We start from the raw sequence: 18,062 nt of genomic DNA on the forward strand, positions 1-18,062 counted from the left end.
ACATTGTTTAGTCGACGGGACCCGGAGAAGGCCAACTCTGTGGGACCTAACTGGTCGCTGGGATTCGTGCGGCAGAAGGCGGTCCCGGAGGTAGAGATAAGGTCCCGGAGACAGAGATAAGGTTGGAAAGAACACTTGGGGGTGTAAATGTCAAGGAAAACTCCCCTTTTAAATGAAAAGGAAAGAAAAAGGGGGGGGGGGAACACACAGGGTAATTTTCTGGGTGCTCAGTCTTTCAATTATTATAATAATAATAATAATCTTTATGACCTGTGGACTTCAACTCCCAGAATTCCTCGTCCAGCTGGCTCAGGTATTTGGAGAAATGAAGCCCGCAGGTTATAAAAGGGCCATAGTTGCCCATCCTTGTAAATCCTATCAATCCTTAGATTTATAGGCTGCCCTTCTACTTGCGGACTCAGGGCAGCTTATAAGAAGAAAATATACTAAACTATACAGATTGAGTTCATGAAGACTTTCCTGATACGTTTTATGCTTAAGACCTTCCACCATTCTTGTAGCCCGTCTTTGGACCCGTTCAATTTTGTCAATATCTTTTTGTAGTTCTGGAGACCTCACCTACAAAAAGATATTGACAAAATTGAACGGGTCCAAAGACGGGCTACAAGAATGGTGGAAGGTCTTAAGTATAAAACGTATCAGGAAAGACTTCATGAACTCAATCTGTATAGTCTGGAGGACAGAAGGAAAAGGGGGGACATGATCGAAACATTTAAATATGTTAAAGGGTTAAATAAGGTCCAGGAGGGAAGTGTTTTTAATAGGAAAGCGAACACAAGAACAAGGGGACACAATCTGAAGTTAGTTGGGGGAAAGATCAAAAGCAATGTGAGAAAATATTATTTCACTGAAAGAGTAGTAGATCCTTGGAACAAACTTCCAGCAGACGTGGTTGGTAAATCCACAGTTACTGAATTTAAACATACCTGGGATAAACATATATCCATTGTAAGATAAAATACAGGAAATAGTATAAGGGCAGACTAGATGGACCATGAGGTCTTTTTCTGCCGTCAGTCTTCTATGTTTCTATGTTTCTATATACACAAGATAAATTAATGCAAGCAATTGAAGAACTAAGAGAATAAAAATCCCAGTATAAAACCAGTCATCCCTCATGCACACTATTGGCCGGAGTTAAGAGGCGAGGAGAGTGGAGCCAGTACGAATCTCCGGGGGGAGTTGGTTCCAGAGGATTGGGGCCGCAACAGAGAAGGCTCTTCCCCGCAGACCTGCTGGTCGGCATTGTTTGGCCGATGGGACCTGGAAAAGGCCGACTCTGTGCGACCTAACCAATTGCTGGGACGTGTAAAGCAAAAGGTGGCCCCATAAATCATCTGGCCCAATGCCATGTAGGGCTTCAATATTTATTATTCAGTGTTTAAGGTTGTAAATGTTCTGGAAGAAGGACACAATTCTCCTCTTCCCTTCTCTTAATGTATTCTTGGCCATCAACCAAAGTCTTGAAAATCCCCTGCCACAGTACAGCAGATCCTTTTTTAGAGACCGTCTCATTAAGTGACCATTTAAAGTTGATGGGAAAAATAACCTTAAGATCAGTTAGAAACATGGAAACATAGAAGATTGATAGCAGAAAAAGACCTCATGGTCCATCTAGTCTGCCCTTATACTATTTCCTGTATTTTATCTTAGGATGGATATATGTTTATCCCAGGCATGTTTAAATTCAGTGACTGTGGATTTACGAACCACGTCTGCTGGAAGTTTGTTCCAAGCATCTACTACTCTTTCAGTCAAATAATATTTTCTCACGTTGCTTCTGATCTTTCCCCCAATTAACCTCAGATTGTGCCCGCTTGTTCTTGGGTTCACTTTCCTATTGAAAACACTTCCCTCCTGAACCTTATTTAACCCTTTCACATATTTAAATGTTTCCATCATGTCCCCCCTTTGCACATCCAGACTATACAGATTGAGTTCATGAAGTCTTTCCTAATAGGTTTTATGCTTAAGACCTTCCACCATTGATCTTAAGACCTCCCACCCCAGTTCTTGCCTATTCCTCACCTTCATGAGTCTATCAAGCAAAGAAAAGTTGAAAAGTCAGATCATAAGCACCCTTCCCCATTTTCACTCAGCAGCTGCTTTGCTTAAGGACCAGGCTTCCAAGTCTCAGATGGGGTTACTAAAGGAGGACTACATGATGATAACGTTCTCCCAGGTTTGCTTGTTTGTTTGTTTGTTTATTTTATTTTGTCCAATACACAATGAGGGTTTTAGTGTGTATACATCTATATACACATAGTAAAATACATGATGGTTACAGAGGAGATACTCATAGTAAAATATATCTAAGAAATAATAGAAAAGAAGATATAGTAATAGAACATATCAATGAAAGAATAGAAGAGGAGATATAGGAATAGAAGAAAGGTATAGGAGATATAGGAGAGCAATAGGACAGGGGACGGAAGGCACTCTAGCGCACTTGTACTCGCCCCTTACTGACCTCTTAGGAATCTGGATAGGTCAACCGTAGATAATCTAAGGGTAAAGTGTTGGGGGTTTGGGGATGACACTATGGAGTCCGGTAATGAGTTCCACGCTTCGACAACTCGGTTACTGAAGTCATATTTTTTACAGTCAAGTTTGGAGCGGTTAATATTAAGCTTAAATCTGTTGTGTGCTCTTGTGTTGTTGTGGTTGAAGCTGAAGTAGTCGCCGACAGGCAGGACGTTGCAGCATATGATCTTGTGGGCAATACTTAGATCTTGTTTAAGGCGTCTTAGTTCTAAACTTTCTAACCACAGGATTGAAAGTCTAGTCTCGTAGGGTATTCTATTTCGAGTGGTGGAGTGAAGGGCTCTTCTGGTGAAGTATCTTTGGACATTTTCAAGGGTGTTAATGTCTGAGATGCGATATGTTTTTCCAAAGGGAGAAGGGATATTTTTGGGGGGCAATTTCTCAAGATCAGGATTCCCCCCTTGGACTCCTTTGAAGGAAAACTGAAGAGAACAGCCTCCTCCTCCTCCTGTTTTCCAGTGGTGGTGGTGGTCAGGGGGTTTAACAGAAGTGTAGAAAGCAGGAAAGCCTTCAAATCCCAAGAGAGGAGACATCACAGCCAATAGCAAAATGTTTATGTATTTCCCTTGGCAACTTGGGAACGGAATCTGTGCGGCAATGCCACACATCACATTATTCTCTGGGGAATCCTCCGAAATTCCCTTCAGCTTTGAAAGTGGCTTGAGAGCCAATTCTCTTCTATCAAAGTGCTTGTGAGCTGTGGTTGTGTGTGTGTGTCAGGAAAGCCTCTCTGCTTTGTGTTATGGTTCAGGGTGACATCACACGCAACAGTTTTGATGTTTACCATCCTTTTCCCCTCTGCCCTAGCACAGGAGGCCATGGGTCCATGCCATTCATAAAAACTAAATTAAATTAAAGTCCAATTAATAAATTACACCAGATTGGATTTTCAGATGTACAGGTAACCCTCAACTTGCAACCATTCATTTAGTGTTTCGAAGTTACAACAGCTATGAAAAAAAAAAGTGACTTAGAACATAGGACTAAAATTGGGACGGTATTGCACAGGTGGTCTTCAATTGAACTACCCTTCGCTTAGCGACCGTTCAAGGCTACAATGGCACTGAAAAAAGTGACACGATCCCTTTTCACACTATTGCAGCATCCCCATGGTCACAAGATCAAATATCCAGACCCTTGGCCAACTGACTCAAATTTGTAATAGTTGTGGTGTCCCGGTGTTGTGGTTCGCTCTGGCCCTGCTCCTGCCCCAAGGACTGTGGATGTGGGGGAGACATCCACATGCTGCAGGCCTGTTTTGCCCCCGGTGGAATCTGATGATGAAGGCTCCTCTGACCAAGAAGACATGAGTGACAGGGAGGAGGAGAGTGGGGCAGACAGCTCAGAAGGAGATCAATTATCTAGCTCCTCCTTGGATTCGGAACAAGAGTTAATGATACAGCCACGCATGCGGAGAGCGATGCATAGGCAACAACAACTGAGAGATTATTATCAAAGAAAATGAGGCCACCTGTGGTTGGGTGGGGCTGTGGTCATTAGTGAGGCTGCTATAAATAGCAGCCTGTGGGTTTGGCCATTGTGGAGGATTATCTGATCGTTGTGTTTCGTGACTGCTTTACTGACGTTGACCTTTTGTCTGCTGATGTTTCCCCGCTTTGAAACTAAACCAGAGCAAAGTGTGTGTCACTTTGTGAAAGAAGAAGGACTGTGAATTGCTTCACAGCTGCGAGATAAGTATCACAGAACTGATAAGGGACTTGTACAAATTACCAGTTTGTTTGGAGACGAGTGCTCTTTGCTATACCAAAAGAGGGCTTGGTTTAAGTGAATTTTCATTATAAAGAACATTGTTTTGAATTTTCAAACGTGTGTGTGTGTGAAATTTGTACCTGTGAATTTTTGGGAGGATTCTACCAGAGAGCCCGACAGAACACCCGGGATCATGTGATCTCTTTTTGTGACAAGCAACATCAATGGGAAAACCAGTTTCACTGGTTTTCCATGGTATTAAATTAACAACTGCAGTGATCCACGTAACAACTGTGGCAAATGAGGATGTAAAATGAGGCAAAACTCACTTGTCTTGCCTAGCAACAGAAATGTTTGGGTTTCTTGGTGGCCGTACATCGAGGACCGCCTGTAACCCAAGAGAAAATAACCTGGTGAATACAATCTGATATATACCAATCTTTTTAAAAAAAATAAAATAAAATAAAATAATGATTACCAGGCGAAGAAGCTAAGATGCTAATAAGAGGCGTTCAACTCGAAGACTCATGATTCAAGGTGAACAAGACGCTGACATTAATCCTGAAGTCCCACAGCGGTGTTCTCCGAGTTCGTGTGAGGACACGTCTTCCCTCTTTCTCCCCATCACCCAGCCTTCCTCTTAATGAAGTCATTTTTCTCCAAGGCATTTCCATGCTTTAGCACACCTCATAAATACAGCTTTCTGCGAGATCTGTGGCATGAGAGGAATCGGCTTCATTTACCAAGTGGTAACATCTAAGTTCTGGTTGTGGGGAAATTCTGGAGGATTTCAAGCAAGAGCACAGTTGAGGAGACGCAAACCCATTGGGAGCCTCACATGGCCATGAACCAGGACATACATACATACATACATACATACATACATACATACATACATACTTACTTACTTACTTACTTACTTACTTACTTACTTACTTACTTACTTACTTACTTACTTACATACTTACTTACATACTTACTTACATACTTATTTACCTACTTACATACTTATTTACCTACTTACATACTTATTTACCTACTTACATACTTATTTACAGGCTGGCTGGCTGGCTGGCTGGCTGGCTGGCTGGCTTATTGGATTTGTATGCCGCCCCTCTCCGGAGACTCGGGGCGGTTAACAGCAATAATAACAGCGTATAACAATAATCCAATACTAAAAACAATTAAAACCCATTATAATAAAAAAACCAAACATACATACAGACATACCATGCATAGAATTGTACAGGCCTAGGGGGAAAGGGAATCTCAATTCCCCCATGCCTGGCGGCAGAGGTGGGTTTTAAGTAGTTTCCAAACACTTTTCAAAGGTAGCCCCATGTAGAGAGCGTTACAGTAGTCGAGCCTCGAGGTGATGAGGGCATGAGTGACTGTGAGCAGTGACCGGTCCAAATAGGGTCGCAACTGGTGCACCAGGCGAACCTGGGCAAACGCCCCCCTTGCCACAGCTGAAAGATGTTTCTCTAATGTGAGCTGTGGATCGAGGAGGACGCCCAAGTTGCGGACCCTCTCTGAGGGGGTCAATGATTCTCCCCCCAGGGTAATGGACAGACAGATGGGATTGTCCTTGGGAGGCAAGACCCACAGCCACTCTGTCTTGTCTGGGTTGAGTTTGAGTTTGTTGACACCCATCCAGGCCCCAACAGCCTCCAGGCACCGGTGCACATCATTTCCACTGCTTCCTTGACTGGACATGGGGTGGAGATGTATAACTGGGTATCATCGGCGTATTGATGATACCTCACCCCATGCCCTTGGATGATCTCACCCAGCGGTTTCATGTAGATATTAAATAGCAGAGTTGGAAGGGACCTTAGAGGTCTTCTAGTCCAACCCCTGTTCAAACAGGAGACCCGGTTCTATTCCAGACCAATGGCTGTCCAGTCTCTTCTTAGAAGTCTCCAATGATGGAGCACCCACAACTTCTGAAGGAAAGCCACTCCATGGGTTAATTGTTCTGTCAGGAAATTTCTCCTTCGTGAATAAATACAGGTACAGTGGTACCTCTACCTAAAAATGCCTCTACTTACGAACTTTTCTAGATAAGAACTGGGTGTTCAAGATTTTTTTGCCTCTTCTCAAGAACCATTTTCTACTTACAAACCCGAGCCTACGAAACTGTAACCAGAAAAGGCAGGGAGTAGCCTCCGTGGGGCCTCTCTAGGAATCTCCTAGGAGGAAACAGGACTGGAAAAGGCAGGGAGAAGCCACCATGGGGCCTCTCTAAGAATCTCCTGGGAGGAAACAGGGCCAGAAAAGGCAGGGAGAAGCCTCCATGGGGCCTCTCCAGGCATCTCCTGGGAGGAAACAGGGCCAGAAAAGATGGAAAGAAGCCTCCATGGGGCCTCTCTGGGAATCTTCTGGGAAGAAACAGGGCCGGGAAAGGTGGGGAGAAGCCTCCGTGGGGCCTCTCTAGGAATCTCCTGGGAGGAACCAGAGCCTCCACCCTCCCTGTGGTTTCCCCAATCGCACGCATTCTTTGCTTTTACATTGATTCCTATGGGGAAAATTGCTTCTTCTTACAAACTTTTCTACTTAAGAACCTGGTCACGGAACAAATTAAGTTCCTAAGTAGAGGTACCACTGTATACTTATTAAACACATGCCAGTTGTCACAGTTTTGTGACGGTGAAGATGTTGCAACAGTTGTAAGTGTGAAGACTGGTTAGTCCAGAGGTGTCAAACTCAAGGCTTATATCTGGCCCCTGGACCCGCAGTGGAAACAGCAAAGGACTGTACCTGCGGTGACTCTGCCAGCGAAAATGGAGCTTGGGAGGGTCCTCCGGAGCTCCATTTTCGGTGGCATTGCAGGACGCCGTTACAACTGAAAAGGGAGTTCGGGAGCCCATTTTCGCTAACAGAGTGTTCGGGCCACCACAGGTGCCCCCTGACGTGAGTGACGTCGAGCTGGCCACGTCCCTCCCTCCAGAGGTCAAACACAACTCTGATGCAGCCTTCAATGAAATTGAGATTGATACCCCCCAAGTTAATCACTTTTTTTTAGTGTGCTTAAAACTTTGGTCGCTAAAAGAGTAGTTGTACCTGTAGAGTTTTCACAAGTTGCATGAGGGGTTGCAAGATTGTGTCCTCCTGTGATGAGTCCAAGGGCCGTGGCTAGTTCAAGTCTTTTCATTTTGTGTGTGGCGGGGGGGGAGAGGTATACTGGATTTCCTTGACATCCCCACATACGGCGTTCATTTTCTTCAATTTCCTTCTCTGAATCTGGATCTCTGCTGACATTTACCTGCTATTTATTTGTTTAGTGGCCGGGTGTTGTGCTGCCTACTTTGGGAGCGTCAATCTACAGCTTTGTTAGCATATGTTTCATTTTGACATTTCTGGAAATGTTCGGGGTGGGCCCCGCTGGAAGGAAATGTAAAGGGAGGTGGAGGGAGAGTTGGATGTGGCATTTGAATATGGTAAAAAGCCTTCTCATAATAAAGCCACGCAGGTCCCTGGGAGATTACTAATATATATATTTGCAGAAATTAATTTTAGCAGTTGACTAAGCAAAATCACCCTTCAACCTTCTCTATAAAATGTTTTTCCTTCTGTAAAAGACCATCATTAATTGGTGGCCTCTGATTAGTATTTTTTTTTAATGCAATTTGGTTGCCCACTTTGAAAATCTTGTTTTGGAATGGAGCCCTGATCTACATGGTCAAATACAGATTTTTATTTCTATAAAAGCGTAGGCACAACGTAAAATATGATAAGACCAGTGTCTTACTTCCCACCCAGCCTACTCAGTCAAAGAAACCATCACATGTAGCAATTTTGGTCTGTTAAGCAAACATTGTTTAAAATGAACCATACTTTAATGTCAAGCAACCAAAACCTAGGTTGACAAACACCATGATATGTTTTCTATAAATAAGCCATGTTTTTATAGAACATACTAACTATTCTTTTATAGATCGTACTAAGATGCAAGTGATTTTTGACTTACAACCAGTCACTTAGCAACCATACTAAGTTATGAAGAAAACCCCTAAAAAGGTATGTCATCACCCACCCCAGTCACATGGCAACTGACCAACATTGATGGTTGTTTTCAGTGTTTCATAGTCAAATAACGATGATTTACGTTTTTGCTGGAAACCAACATCCAATTTCAATTTCTGTGGCAAAAAACTTGCAGCCATAACTGCTGGGCTGAATTCCAGTCATAAGTCAAGGACTACCTAGCTTAAACCTCATGACAGTCAGATTCTCACATATTTCTAGGCCAAACCTAACTACAACATGGCTTAATAAAGATGTGTGTATCCAGTTAATACAGGACAGAGGTCTTCAAACTTGACAATTTGGGAATTGAACTCACAAGCCACTCAGTGTCCGTTTAGAGTGAGTGGCATATAAATGCAATAAATAAAAAGTTGCCAAGTTTGTGGACTCCTGATACAGTGGTACCTCTACCTAAGAACGCCTCTACTTACAAACTTTTCTAGATAAGAACTGGGTATTCAAGATTTGTTTGCCTCTTCTCAAGAACCATTTTCTACTTACAAACCCGACCCTCCGAAACTGTCACCAGAAAAGGCAGGGAGAAGCCTCCGTGGGGCCTCTCTAGGAATCTCCTGGGAGGAAACAGGGCCATTAAAGGCCGAGAGAAGCCTCCATGGGGCCTCTCTAGGAATCTCCTGGGAGGAAACGGGCATTAAAGGCAGGGAGAAGCCTCCGTGGGGCCTCTCTAGGAATCTCCTGGGAGGAAACAGGGCCATTAAAGGCAGGGAGAAGCCTCCATGGGGCCTCTGTAGGAATCTCCTGGGAGGACACAGGGCCTTCACCCTCCCTGTGGTTTCCCCAATCACATGCATTATTTGCTTTTACATTGATTCCTATGGGAAAAATGGCTTCTTTTTACAAACTTTTCTACTTAAGAACCTGGTCACGGAACGAATTAAGTTTGTAAGTAGAAGCACCACTGTATAAGATTTTGCATACAGCAAAACTGATCACACTTGAGCTGTCCAAAGTCCTGAATGTATAAACCATCCTGGAGTTTCTTTTGTGTTTTCAAGATGGAGTGAGTGATCTTTGGTTGTGCCAGCTTGGAATTATGGAAAGCGGAGAAGGCTCCATTAGGGAAGACTTTGATGCACTTTGGTTCTCCTCTGTTTTGACCAGAATTTTATCCAACTCGCCTTAATCTATTACATTCGCTCAGATTCTAACCTTCCACAAAATAGCTCTACTTTATTCTTTGCTGTGTCTTAACCTGATACAGTGATACCTTGTCTTACAAACTTAATTGGTTCCGGGACAAGGTTCTTAAGGTGAAAAGTTTGTAAGACGAAACAATGTTTCCCATAGGAATCAATGGAAAAGCGATTAATGCACGCAAGCCCAAAATCCACCCCTTTAGCCAGCCAAAGCGCCCGTTTTTGCGCTGATGGGATTTCCCTGAGGCTCCCCTCCATGGGAAACCCCACCTCCGGACTTCCGTGTTTTTGCAATGCTGCAGGGGAATCCCAGCAGGGGAATCCGAGCATCTCAAAAACAAGTGCTTCGCTGTCAATGGAAGTCTGGAGCTGGGGTTTCCCATGGAGGGGAGCCTCAGGGGAATCCCAGCAGCGCAAAACCGGGTGCTTCGCTGGCAACGGAAGTCCGGAGGCGGGTCATCCCAGCGGTGGCGGTGGGTTTGTAAGGTGAAAATAGTTTGTAAGAAGAGGCAAAAAAATCTTAAACCCCGGGTTTGTATCTCGAAAACTTTGTATGATGAGGCATTTGTAAGATGAGGTATCACTGGATATACTTTTAAGTTGCAGAAAATCTTTTCATTTATTTTTTTAATGTCGAGAAGGTGAAGCCAATCCCAGCTAACTGCATGCCAGTGGGGTTATTTCTTCAAGTTTATTTATTTTTTAAATAGGGAAATGTATGAAGTTGAGTCTTAAGGGCATTTCAAGGATTTTCCTTTTGTTTTGAGCTTGTTTACTTGACAGCAGTTAGGGCACGGGAGTGCACCAAATGTCACAGTAGCCAGATTGCTCACCTCTGACACACAAAGAATTGGCAGCGGTGCAAGCCTCGTAATTGTATTTTGAAACACACACACACACCAGTGGCCCAATCGGCTGCAGCCGGCCAGGAAGAAAACAAAGTATCAAGTTACTGAGTAATTAAGGAATCTCCAAATCATTAATGGTTAGTTTCTTTAAGGTGCAGAAGAGGACAATGTTTATGGATGATTCACCTAAGTCTGAAAGGAGATAGGCTTTGGGGGTTCTGCTCTCACACCTCACACAGATACACACTTTTTCCACCTGAAGGTTCATTTCTGGCGACCTACATGACCACAATTTCTCCTTTGAATAGAGAGTCCTAGGTCAAGGATGGCCGAACCTATGGCACGGGTACCACATGTGGCACATGGAGTCATATCTGCTGGCACGCGAGCTGTTGCCCCAGCTCAGCTCCAACATGCATGTGTGTGCCGGCCAGCTGATTTTTGGCTCACACAGAGGCTCTGCGAGGGCGTTTGTGGCTTCCAGGGAGCCTCCAGGAGGATGGGAGAGGGTGTTTTTACCCTTCCCCGGCTCCAGGAAAGCCTTTGGAGCCTGGGGAGGGCAAAACTTGAGCCTACAGGTACCACCAAAAGGCCATTTCCGGCCTCCAGAGGGCTTATGGGGAGCGGGGAAAGTAGTTTTCGCCCTCCCCAGGCATTGAATTATGGGTGGGGGCACTCACGCAGGTGCCCACGCTCTTTCGGCACCCGAGGGAAAAAAGGTTCACCATCACTATCCTAGGTCCATGTTTCTTTTTAAGAGAAGAAATCCATTTTTATTTGTAAATAAAAATATGTTAAAGGGTTAAATAAGGTTCAGGAGGGAACTGTTTTCAATAGGAAAGTGAACACAAGAACAAGGGGGCACAATCTGAGGTTAGTTGGGGGAAAATCAGAAGCAACGTGCGAAAATATTATTTGACTGAAAGAGTAGTAGATGCTTGGAACAAACTTCCAGAAGACGTGGTTGGCAAATCCACAGTCACTGAATTTAAACATGCCTGGGATAAACATCATTATCATTATCATCATCATTTTTTAAATTTATTTTTGTTTATTTATTTATTTTGTCCAATACACAATGAGGGTTTTAGTGGGTATATATCAATATACACATAGTAAAATACATGATGAAGGTTATAGAGGAGATACTCACAGTAAAATATATCTAAGAAATAATAGAAAAGAAGGTATAGTAATAGAACATATCAATGAAAGAATAGAAGAAGAGATATAGGAATAGAGGAAAGGAATAGGAGATATAGGAGAGCAATAGGACAGGGGACGGAAGGCACTCTAGTGCACTTGTACTTGCCCCTTACTGACCTCTTAGGAATCTGGATAGGTCAACCGTGGATAATCTAAGGGTAAAGTGTTGGGGGTTTGGGGATGACACTATGGAGTCCGGTAATGAGTTCCACGCTTCGACAACTCGGTTACTGAAGTCATATTTTTTACAGTCAAGTTTGGAGCGGTTAATATGAAGTTTAAATCTGTTGTGTGCTCTTGTGTTGTTGTGGTTGAAGCTGAAGAAGTCGCCGACAGGCAGGACGTTGCAGCATATGATCTTGTGGGCAATACTTAGATCTTGTTTAAGGCTTAATGCTTAGATCATCATCATCGTCATCGTTATCGTTGTTGTTATTATTATTATTATTATTATTATTATTATTTATTTATTTATTTATTAGATTTGTATGCCGCCCCTCTATGCATATATCCATCCTAAGATAAAATACAGGAAATAGTATAAGGGAAGACTAGGTGGACCATGAGGTCTTTTTCTGCCATCAATCTTCTATGTTTCTGTGTTTCTATTTATTTTATCCCACTTTTATTTTGTAATAAACAATTCAAGGTAGTGAACATACCTAATATTCCTTCCTTCTACTCTTTCTTCCACAACAACCGCCCTGTGAGGTGGGTTGGGCAGAGAGAGGAGGACTTGTTCAAAGTCACCCAGCTGTATTTCATTCCAAATGTGGGACTAGAACTCTCTGTCCCTGGTGAGTGATCCATAGTCACCCAGCCATCTTCAAGTCTTAAGCTTGGAAGCAAGTTGGTGAAGGAATTCTGGGATTTGCAGTCCAAGTATCAAAATTGCTGAGAAACCCTGCTCTAGATTCTACCTGTTTTGCTATGACTCATCCCAAGATCTACTCATGCCCCGATTCCTTGGGGGGAAGACAGTAATGGTGAAACCTGTCAGTCCAATACTTGCAGGGGGGAGGAATGAAGCCCTCCTTGCAAAACCTAAGGTTCATCTGTCGTATTGTTGATTTATAGTCGCTTGGCTATTAAAGTTGTCCATTAAAAATTATGACATCTGCTGCTGATCGAAATCCTATTTTCTATGCATTAAAGCACTTTTGTTCTTTGTTTCTGCTTTGGGCATTTTTGCTGAATAGCTCAGTGTTGTCAAAGGAATGTTAAAAGTATGCGTGCATGGGAGGGCAGTGAATAGTCCGAGATTACTAATATCCAGTAAATCAGGTGCATTATTTTTAAAGAGCCTGCTGTGATTTATGGCCTAAGGGATCAATGGAGAAAGCAAATAGGTCTAAGCTTCCTCGTAAAATCTGGGGTAATCCCTTTCTCTTATTAAACCCCCATGCGTGGAAATTCAGAAAAATGTCATAATATGACATCATGCCTGTGAGCAGTAAGGGCACTTAAGAGGTTTCCTTGGGAAGGGAATCATTTGAAGGTCATTGGTACTTCGTTATATTATACAAATATACACTGCTCAAAAAAATAAATAAAGGGAACACTTCAACAACACAGTATAACTCCAAGTAAATCAAACTTCCGTGAAATCAAACTGTCCACTTAGGAAGCAACACTGATTGACAGTCAATTTCACCTTGGTATACTAATAACAAAAGATTTAAGTGCCAAAGCCCACTGCAACAATATAGGGGCTTCAAGAGTTGTAAACCTAATCCTACGTAGCTTCTGCTCTGGCAATCTCACACTACTTACCAGAGCTTACAAAACTTTTGCCAGACCCATCCTCGAATACAGCTCATCTGTTTGGAACCCATATCGCATCTCAGATATTAACATCCTTGAAAATGTCCAAAGATACTTCACCAGAAGAGCCCTTCACTCCTCCACTCGAAATAGAATACCCTATGGGACTAGACTTTCAATCCTGGGCCTAGAAAGTTTAGAACTAAGACGCCTTAAACAAGATCTAAGTATTGCCCACAGGATCATATGCTGCAACGTCCTGCCTGTCTGCGACTACTTCAGCTTCAACCACAACAACACGAGCACACAACAGATTTAAACTTAATATTAACCGCTCCAAACCTGACTGTAAGAAATACGACTTCAGTAACCGAGTTGTCGAAGCATGGAACTCATTACCAGACTCCATAGTGTCATCCCCAAACCCCCAACACTTTACCCTTAGATTATCTACGGTTGACCTATCCAGATTCCTAAGAGGTCAGTAAGGGGCGAGTACAAGTGCACTAGAGTGCCTTCCGTCCCGTCCTATTGCTCTCCTATATCTCCTATACCTTTCTTCTATTCCTATATCTCTTCTTCTATTCTTTCATTGATATGTTCTATTCCTATATCTTCTTTTCTATTCTTTCTTAGATATTTTTACTATGAGTATCTCCTCTATAACCTTCATCATGTATTTTACTATGAAGTTAGTTGGGGGAAAGATCAAAAGCAACATGAGAAAATATTATTTCACTGAAAGAGTGTAGATCCTTGGAACAAACTTCCAGCAGACGTGGTAGATAAATCCGCAGTAACTGAATTTAAACATGCCTGGGATAAACATATATCCATCCTAAGATAAAATACAGAAAATAGTATAAGGGCAGAGTAGATGGACCATGAGGTCCTTTTCTGCCGTCAGACTTCTATGTTTCTATATACCCACTAAAACCCTCTTTGTGTATTGGACAAAAATAAATAAATAAAAATAAAATAAATAAAAATGCCTCTGTGTCAGTAGTGCCCAGTGTACTTTATATGCTTCCTTTTCTCCTACTACTTACCTGCGCTCAGTTTCACTCAGTTTTTTTGTAAGTGTAGGCTCACGACTACAGGGTTCCTTGGTCAATTTTATGCAGCAGTTCTGCCTCCACAGCCACATCACTAGTGTCTATTTGGATGACAAAAGGAGTGTTACGCTTCAGTGCTTTATTTTTTTTTATTGAAGGTTTTTTTAAAAGATAAGACATTACAAATTACAAACAAACACAAAAGGGATTCTCTACAGCCCCTTATCAGAAGTTGATTTTCGGAGTTGAATATACTTACAGATACTTAATTATTTACAGCCTTTCAATAACATTTACAATATGCCTTATCTATGTTTTCTATGTATTCTAATAATATAGAATAGAATAGAATAGAATAGAATTTTTATTGGCCAAGTGTGATTGGACACACAAGGAATTTGTCTTGGTGCATATGCTCTCAGCGTACATAAAATAAAATATACATTTGTCAAGAATCATGTGGTACAACACTTAATGATTGTCATAGGGGTCAAATAAGCAATGAAGAAGCAATATTAATAAAAATCTTAGGATATAAGCAACAAGTTACAGTCATACAGTCAACATGGGAGGAAATGGGTGATAGGAATGATGAGAAAAACTAGTAGAATAGAAGTGCAGATTTAGTAGAAAGTCTGACAGTGTTGAGGGAATTATTTGTTTAGTAGAGTGATGGCGTTCGGGGAAAAAACTGTTCTTGTGTCTAGTTGTCTTGGTGTGCAGTGCTCTGTAGCGACGTTTTGAGGGTAGGAGTTGAAACAGTTTGTGTCCAGGATGCGGGGGGTCAGTCAATATTTTCCCCGCCCTCTTTTTGACTCGTGCAGTATACAGGTCCTCAATGGAAGGCAGGTTGGCAGCAATTGCTTTTTCTGCAGTTCTGATAGGGAGCATTGTTCTGCTTTCAGCTGCATAGAACAATTCTCTTAGCCAATGCATGGATAGAGTCAAGGTTCTTTTAAAAATTCCAACTTTTCTTGCGAGTTTGGCCTCTGGAATCATTCCATTCAGCAGGTCCACAGTCTGTCCTGGGGATAAGGAAAACCAGGTGCCTGTTTTTTCTTTGATAAATCGCACACTTTTATATCATATTTGAACTTGGACTCAGCTTTTAATCTGGCTCCCCCAGATTACTAACTCAGGCATACTTCACATTTCTTATCCTGAAACTCCATTTGAGCCTCATTCTTACTGACAGACTATTTTATCATTATTCCTAAAAGCAGAGACCCACTGCAAATAATTTATGAAGTGTCGAAACAAAGATAACTAATGATCGGCCGGCAGAGCCAGCAATCGTTTCTCAGCAGTATTCCATGCCTAAATATTCTAGTGGGCTCAAAGGTAAGTGACAGAGTTTCAGGAATCATTAGGGGGCAGGGACACATATTATCAGCCAACAGCCACACCTAGCCTTAAAATGGGCTGTTGAATTCTGTGCCCTGATTCTAACAACCATCGCGATGGCAAAGTTACGCCAGGCACAGAAAACTCTAAATACTTATTATCAGCCAACAGCCACACCTAGCCTTAAAATGGGCTTCTGAGCTCTATTATCTGGTTCTAAGAACCATCGCCACAGCAAAGTTACGCCAGGCACAGAAAACTCTAAACTCTTAATATCAGCCAACAGCCATACCTAGCCTTAAAATGGGCCGTTGAGTTCTGTCTCCTGGTTCTTAGAACCATCGCCATGGCAAAGTTACGCCAGGCACATTAAACTCTTATTATCAGCCAACAGCCACGCCTAGCCTTAAAATGGGCCTTTGAGTTCTGTCTTCTGGTTCTAAGAACCATCGCCATGGCAAAGTTACGCCAGGCACATTAAACTCGTATTATCAGCGAACAGCCACACCTAGCCTTAAAATGGGCTTCTGAGCTCTATTATCTGGTTCTAAGAACCATCGCCAGAGCAAAGTTACGCCAGGCACAGAAAACTCTAAACTCTTATTTTTTTTTTTTTTTTTTTTTTACATACAAACAAAAACAAAACTAGTAACAATATCGGCGAATAAGCAGGGGAGTTGAGTTGAAAACGAAAATTAGATCAAGATATTTTTGCTCAGTAACATATTTCGACTAGATTATCAAGAATGTTAAATACCAGTGTTGCGTTTACAAATCTTGTTAAGAAGTTAACAAATAATAGAGATAAGTTTACATAGTTAAATACATATACAGTCTCGTGTAATAATATTAGATAATAAAATCCTTTATACCGGATTTGTGACAGTTCATTTTTTTTTTTCCCTTAAAGCCTATTGGTCTCTCTGTTGCTACCTAGCCATTTATAGAGGGGGTCCCAACAACTGTTAAACCTATCTAACGGTTCGTTCCTGACTAATAGGGTCAGTTTTGACATTTCTGCGCAGTACATTATTTTCCTAAATATTGCTTCATTTGGGGGAAGGTCTTCATTTTTCCACCACTGCGCGTATGTTAGTCTTGCTGCGGTAGTTAAGTGGATGATTAGATGAACTTGGGGTTTCGACAATTTTTGCCTAACTATACCTAGTAGAAAACAACCAACAGCCACGGCTAGCCTTAAAATGGGCTGTTGAGTTCTGTCTCCTGGTTCTTAGAACCATTGCCATGGAACAGTTACGCCAGGCACAGAAAACTCTAAACTCTTATTATCAGCCAACAGCCACGGCTAGCCTTAAAATGGGCCATTGAGTTCAGTCTCCTGGTTCTTAGAACCATTGCCATGGCACAGTTACGCCAGGCAAAGAAATCTCTAAACTCTTATTATCAACCAACAGCCACACCTAGCCTTAAAATGGGCCATTGAGTTCAGTCTCCTGGTTCTTAGAACCATTGCCATGGCACAGTTACGCCAGGCACAGAAAACTCTAATCTCTTATTATCAACCAACAGCCACACCTAGCCTTAAAATGGGCTGTTGAGTTCTGTCTCCTGGTTCTTAGAACCATTGCCATGGCACAGTTACACCAGGCACAGAAAACTCTAAACTCTTATTATAAGCCAACAGCCACACCTAGCCTTAAAATGGGCCGTTGAGTTCAGTCTCCTGGTTCTTAGAACCATTGCCATGGCACAGTTACGCCAGGCACAGAAAACTCTAAACTCTTATTATCAACCAACAGCCATGGCTAGCCTTAAAATGGGCTGTTGAGTTCTGTCTCCTGGTTCTTAGAACCATTGCCATGGCACAGTTACACCAGGCACAGAAAACTCTAAACTCTTATTATAAGCCAACAGCCAAACCTAGCCTTAAAATGGGCTGTTGAATTCAGTTTCCTGGTTCTTAGAACCATTGCCATGGCACAGTTACGCCAGGCACAGAAAACTCTAAACTCTTATTATGAACCAACAGCCACGGCTAGCCTTAAAATGGGCTGTTGAGTTCTGTCTCCTGGTTCTTAGAACCATTGCCATGGCACAGTTACACCAGGCATAGAAAACTCTAAACTCTTATTATAAGCCAACAGCCACGGCTAGCCTTAAAATGGGCTGTTGAGTTCAGTCTCCTGGTTCTTAGAACCATTGCCATGGCACAGTTACGCCAGGCACAGAAAACTCTAAACTCTTATTATCAACCAACAGCCACACCTAGCCTTAAAATGGGCCGTTGAGTTCAGTCTCCTGGTTCTTAGAACCATTGCCATGGCACAGTTACGCCAGGCACAGAAAACTCTAAACTCTTATTATCAACCAACAGCCATGGCTAGCCTTAAAATGGGCTGTTGAGTTCTGTCTCCTGGTTCTTA

The 18,062-nt window shown here is 42.4% G+C and overlaps 2 protein-coding genes across 3 annotated transcripts in view; both read right to left on the bottom strand.

Moving 5' to 3' along the window:
* Nucleotides 1–18,062, bottom strand: part of GPRC5B (G protein-coupled receptor class C group 5 member B) — a 140,027-nt gene that overhangs the window by 114,088 nt on the left and 7,877 nt on the right. The gene's annotated exons all lie outside the window — the stretch shown is intronic.
* Nucleotides 1–18,062, bottom strand: part of GPR139 (G protein-coupled receptor 139) — a 78,917-nt gene that overhangs the window by 51,403 nt on the left and 9,452 nt on the right. Inside the window, exon 3 of one of the 2 annotated variants that reach the window (XM_070761176.1) lies at nucleotides 14,329–14,435. The exons of the other annotated variant lie outside the window; for it this stretch is intronic. The gene's annotated coding sequence lies outside the window, so the exon portion shown is untranslated. The remainder of the gene's footprint in view (nucleotides 1–14,328; nucleotides 14,436–18,062) is intronic. 2 annotated transcript variants of the gene reach the window in all.

Source organism: Erythrolamprus reginae, chromosome 9, assembly GCF_031021105.1.
Source record: "Erythrolamprus reginae isolate rEryReg1 chromosome 9, rEryReg1.hap1, whole genome shotgun sequence".
NCBI lineage: Eukaryota > Metazoa > Chordata > Lepidosauria > Squamata > Dipsadidae > Erythrolamprus > Erythrolamprus reginae.